Source organism: Scardinius erythrophthalmus (genome assembly GCF_964197995.2).
Source record: "Scardinius erythrophthalmus genome assembly, chromosome: 22".
NCBI classification, from domain to species: domain Eukaryota; kingdom Metazoa; phylum Chordata; class Actinopteri; order Cypriniformes; family Leuciscidae; genus Scardinius; species Scardinius erythrophthalmus.
This window is the reverse complement of record NC_138242.1, coordinates 27,082,752-27,089,219: the sequence shown is the minus strand read 5'-3', so window position 1 is coordinate 27,089,219 and position 6,468 is coordinate 27,082,752.

Genomic DNA, 6,468 nt, shown 5'->3' with positions numbered 1-6,468 from the left:
TTGTGATTTCAAAACAAAGCTATAATCTGATTCCCGAAACAAATGACTCTTCTGAGCCGCTTCTTTGAACTGAATCAACAACAGTGACCAATTCCCGAAACTAATGACTCTTGAGCTGGTTCTTTTTGGTGAATCAACAACATACATGAACCAATTATTTTTTCAGTGATTTTATAACATACAGCGAGACCAGTATTCAGACTGGCAAAATGAATGATTCTTTTGAGACAGCTCTTTTTATTAAATGAACATACAGAGTGAGTGTAATCAGATTCCTGAAACTAATGAATTAATCTGATGAATAAAAGTCATCAGTCAAAACAGTCCAAAACACACCCACCCTAAACCTTAAGCCTACCCTTAAAACCATGCAAATACAGTGCTGGTATCCTAATAGGTAGCGTACAGTATGTTATCAGAACACCGGCTCTTTGTAGTGAATCAAAACCACATGGTTGTACAACCAGTTAAACTGCTAGTACAACCAGTGAAGTCTGATTCAAGTCAAGTCAAGTCAAGTCAACTTTATTTATATAGCGCTTTTCACAATACAGATTGTATCAAAGCAGCTTCACAGTATTAAATAAAATAGTACATCAGTGTTTGTTTCTGGTGTAAAACATCCACGTTTGGTAATGCAGATCAATAGCACTGGTGAATCGATTAATCAATTTAAGCATCCCCAACTGAGCAAGCCAAAGGCAACAGTGGCAAGGAACCGAAAAACTCCATTAGGTGACCTAATGGAGAAAAAAAAAACCTTGGGAGAACCCAGGCTCAGTCGGGGGCCAGTTCTCCTCTGGCGTTTATGAAGTAGAGACCGGATTTAACTGTAAGATTTAAATATTATATGAATGCCTGGCTGAAGAGATGCGTCTTTAATCTAGTTTTAAACTGGGAGAGCGAATCTGAGCAACGAACAGTATCAGGAAGGCTATTCCAGAGTTTTGGTGCTAAATGTGAAAATGCTCTCCCTCCTTTGGTGGATCTGGATATCCTAGGTATGACCAGAAGCCTCGAATTTAGTGATCTTAAAGAGCGCGATGGATTATAGGGCGATAGAAGATCAGTTAAATAAACTGGAGCTAAGCCGTTTAGGGCTTTATAAGTCAGTAGCAATACCTTGTAATTAATACAGAACTTTATAGGTAACCAATGTAGTGATGATAAAATTGGTGTTATATGGTCAAACTTTCTTGATCTAGTAAGAACTCTAGCGGCGGCATTTTGGACTAACTGTAGCTTGTTTATTGAGGATGCAGGACAACCAGCTAATAAAGCATTACAGTAATCTAGTCTCGAGGTCATGAATGCATGAACTAGCTTTTCTGCATCAGAAACAGATAGCATGTTACGTAATTTAGCAATATTTCTAAGGTGAAAAAATGCTGTTTTTGTAACATATGAAATATGATTTTCAAAAGACAAGTTACAATCTAATATAACACCCAGGTCTTTTACTGTAGAGGATAAAGTAACAGGACACCCTACTATGTTAAAGTTGTATTGTAAGAGGTTTTGTGGGCGGTTTTTTGAACCGATAAGTATTACCTCTGTCTTATCTGGATTTAATAAAAGAAAATTGTGCGTCATCCAATCTTTTATATCTTTAACACACTCTGTCAATTTGGATAATTTAGCGTTTTCATCCGGCCGTGATGAAATATATAGTTGAGTGTCATCAGCATAACAATGGAAACTAATTCACAACCAAATGACTCTTGAACCAATTCCTTTAATGAATTATTCAACAATTCGAATGACCGGTTTTGCTCATCTTACTGAACTGAATCAATCAAACCAGTTACTGAATCAACATCAGACTCACTCACTGAACTGCAGTAAGTTATCATTATATGATGTCCATATGGAAAAAAAGCACATAGGCCTACTACTGAATCATCTGATAGAAAAGGACATGAAGAGCAAGTGTTCAGGGTCAAATAACATCACTGGTTTTCCTTCATTCTTCACTTATCCATGGAAAGATTGAAGTAAAGTCACTGGGCACAGAAGAAGATAAATCAATTGTGACATTTCTGGATGGAACGTTTTGCATTTAATTAGCGTGAGACACACAGGAGAATGCTGAATTATCTGAAGACACGTCTGCGTGGAGCAGCAGTCAGGTTGTCTGTTAAGACGCTCCACGTTGGGTTATCAGGACGCACTGTCCATTTATTCTCCGCTTTCACTTAATTTCACTCAACGGCCTCATGTAGGGCGCCGGACATCTGATAGCTAATTATTTGTCAGCTAGCTGAGGCTGCCGGATCTCAGCAAAAGCCTTAATTCTGCTAACAAAATCCACTTTCCATCCTAAACGTCTGATATAGCTGAACTGGTTTAGTGGTTCTCATTAGCATCTGGCTCGTCAATCTGATAGACGGGGCAAAGAGTTAGACACTGGGAATGAAGTAAAGTCTCCCCTTTCAAACAACATTGCGGGCAGATCGAAAATATCTCTCAAAACTGGGCTGGAACAATATTTGGCACTGAGGACGGATCATTACATGACCCCTCAGGCCTGTGAACAGGGAACAGTATTGACTTTGCGAGTCCCAATGGCCTTGTATCTTTGCTTGCTCTTCTTTGGTGTATAAGAACTATAGAGTTGGATAATAGGGAATCTGAAGCTTCCTGCAAAGGAGGTTTATTGATCGCGATAGCGGTCAGACCCTTATTTGTCCGGCTGGTATTAAAACGCTCCCACCTCTCTATATTTAAAGGTTGATAAAAAATACATGGACTGTGGCAGTAATGGTTTATATAACAGACCTCAGACGATTAGTCCATAGGTTTAATATGTGTGTATTTCCCCTCAGACGTATCCTTTGCCCCGCTCATAAAGACCGTGGTAGGACAGCAAATTTGAGGAGAAACGAATCCTCTTGTGATTTTAGAATTTTTTGCATAACAGCTACTGTTAATCTTCTGTTGAATCTTTTAAATTGAACGAATCACACTGTTTCTCTTCATTTTAATAAAGGAGAAAAATAATTCTGTCCTAAAAGAGAAAAAAAGATTAAGTGATTCACTGAAATCACAGTAAAAGACACTCACTTTTCGCCACTTACTGGTTGAACAGTGCAACCAACAGAAATCGTCCCATACCCTCTTTCACTATTAAGTGAGTCAAAGGGATAGTTCACCCAAAAATGAAAATCATGTCCTCATTTACTCAACCTCAAGTTGTTCAAAACCTGTATCAATTTCTTTTTTCTGCTGAACACAAAAGAAGATATTTTGAAGGATGTCGGTAACCAAACAGTTGATGGGCCCTATTGACTTCCATGGTATTTTCTTTCTCCATAAAAAATTAGTTTGGATACCTATATTCTTCAAAATAACTTATTTTGTGTTCAGTAGAAGAAATAAATTCATACAGGTTTGCAACAACTTCAGGATGAGTAAATGATGACAGGATTTCCATTGGTGAACTAACCCTTTAATGAGTGAATGAAACCAAGTGAGCGAATTCGGACACTGAGTGTAACCGGAAATGCTGCGGATGCCACTTATCCATGCAAAGATACATTGGTGTTTTCAATAGCGCCTAGTCGTTGAGTGTACACTGGTTGTGCAGTATGGGATTGAATGAGAACACTGGATAATGTCCAAGATTTCAGATACCACTACCAATGGCTGTCCTCTCAGATAGTTCACTATATATAAAGGTATAGGCAACTCGATCTGCACACTTCATGTTAAGCAAAGGGTCTCAACTTGGTCAATAGGAAACAAATTGAGTTTATCTTGCCCTGTAAGAGCTCTCTCTATCTCTCTCTTGTTTTATCTGAACTGTAGATTCAAACAAACTTGTTTGGGATAGCCTGTTCTTAGGTCCTTATATCCTCAGTCTCTTGTTGTGCATCTCTTGTCAATTGCTCTACAGCCAATTTGTTAGGAGTGCATGCCTGACTTTGCTACACCTCACTAATATATCACAGTCGTTTGGAGCTGTTCACACACAGCCTGAAAGTCACGTACCGTACACACTCCTGAAAGGCTTAAATTCAAACTCTACCTGTCATAAATAAAGTCCTGATATCTGCTTAATATACACATTTGAACACATATGAACAGACTGTGATGACGCGTTTGGTTTTAACGGTCATCAGCATCGTAAATCCTGCAATTTTTTTTTTACATTTTCATTTTTTTTTTTTATGTATACATTTATAACACTATACTTAGTATTGTATTATCTTTGCATCAAATTACAAGAAACTATTTAAAGGCACACGATGCAGCTTTCCGTTTTTGTCAAACAGCTGTGGAGTACTTGTATTTAACGTTACTGTCGTAAATACCACTCGCGCAGAGCCGTCTCTGCACTCACGACCTGATCCCTTCCGCCCTCTATACCGGTACCTGTTCAATAGGGCTTGGGCGTCGTGACGTCATACTTGGCGTGGCGGCCAGAGGTTGCCTCGTCAGGTCCACAACACACCCTGACAGAGCTCAGCTCCGTCTCCTTCAGCACCAAATATTGTTTTTCCACTTGAATTATTTTTCATCTCCTGGCAAATACATGGCATATATGAGACTGCATAATTAGCAAGACTACACAGAGACAACCAGGCTGCATGGAATTATCAGACGTCATAATGCATTAATCTCTGTGTTCTCTGGTTTAGCACCCCGCCCACAGCCATCAAAGGAAAACTGTCACAATTCTAAGCGTAACAGCGACATTACCATGGAAACCCGCAAACAGCTAGAGCGATCGAGCAGCTACCACTGAAGTCCTCTGTTTACAGTCTTGAATTTTTTTTTTTTTTTTTTGCCGTTTTCGAAAGTTTTTTTTTGTCCGAATCAAATGTTTTATGGTTACGATTCATCTCGTAGCTGGCTGCCTTGGTTCCAGACTTAAAACTCTTTATATCAGCAGTTTAATGAAACGTCAACAGAGATATTGAACGGGGGAAAGCTCATTTATAAAATGCTCATAATAATAATAATAATAATAATCATTTGTTACATTTGTATAGCGCTTTTCTAGGTACTCAAAGTGCTTTTTCATGGAAGGGGGAATCTCCTCAACCACCACCAATGTGCAGCATCCACCTGGATGATGTGACAGCAGGCATATTGTGCCAGAATGCCCACCACACATCAGCTTACTGGTAGAGAGGAGACAGTGATAAAGCCAATCAGTATACAGTATGGGGATGATTAGGAGGCCATGATGGACAGAGGCCAAGAGGCAAATTTGGATGCCGGGATGCCGGGATTACACCCCTACTTTTTTTCGAAGGACATCCTGGTATTTTTAATAACCACAGAGAGTCAGGACCTCGGTTTAACATCTCATCTGAAGGACATAATAAAGGTATATTTAAACAATGTATTATTACTCTGCAATAAAGGTATAATTACACATTTATTATTACACTGTAATAAAGGTATAATTACACAATGTATTATTACACTGTAATAAAAGTATAATTAGATATTTATTATAAAATTGTAATAAAGGTATAATTACACAATGCATTATTACACTGTAATAAAGTTATAATTACACATTCATTATTACATCATAATAAAGGCATTGTTACACAATGTATTATTACACTGTAATAATCACTGATCTATATAGAATGACAGATTAGAACGTCATGAGCTATCCAGTCATTATATAGATCAGTGACTGTAATACATGTATAATTACACTGTAATAAAGTTATAATCACACATTTATTATTACACTGTAATAACTTTGTTATTAGACTGTAATAAAGGTATAATTACACAATGTATTATCACGCTGTAATAAAGTTATAATTAAACATTTATTGTTACATTTTAATAAATGTATAATTACACAATGTATTATTACTCTGTAATTAAGGTATAAACTGTAATCAGAGTTTAAATTGGGCCTGAGCAATGTCAACTAACTTAGCTTATGTTACTGAGCTCGCTAACATTAACGTTAGCTCAATTGAATGGTTAAACATACAGACAGCTAACATTTCTTTTAGCTCAAACTTTTTTTTACCTATTTTTATTATTTGACTTTATTGTTTCCTTTTATTGTTATCACTTACCGGAGCAATGGGGAGGCACCATCTGTCCAGTAGATGCAGACTTCAAAGAAGAACGAGCTTCGCTTTCATTTGACCTAGATTTCAACAGTGATCACCATTTTTTAACGGCTCTTTGTTCCGAAGTGTTTTCCCTGTTAAATATCTCCATTGACGTTTCATTAAAGTGCTGATATACAGAGTTTTATGTCTGAAACCAAGGCAGCCAGCTACGAGATGAATCTTGACCATAAAACATTTGATTTGGCAACAAAAAAATAAATAAATAAAAAATCAAAGATTTAAGACTGTAAACAGAGGACTTCAGTGGTAGCAACCATAGACAGTAAAAGAAATGGACACAGCGACCCCACTGGAACTCAATTGAGACAAGTGAAGCCCATTTTTTGCCATTTCTTAGCACTTCCTTTCCTGA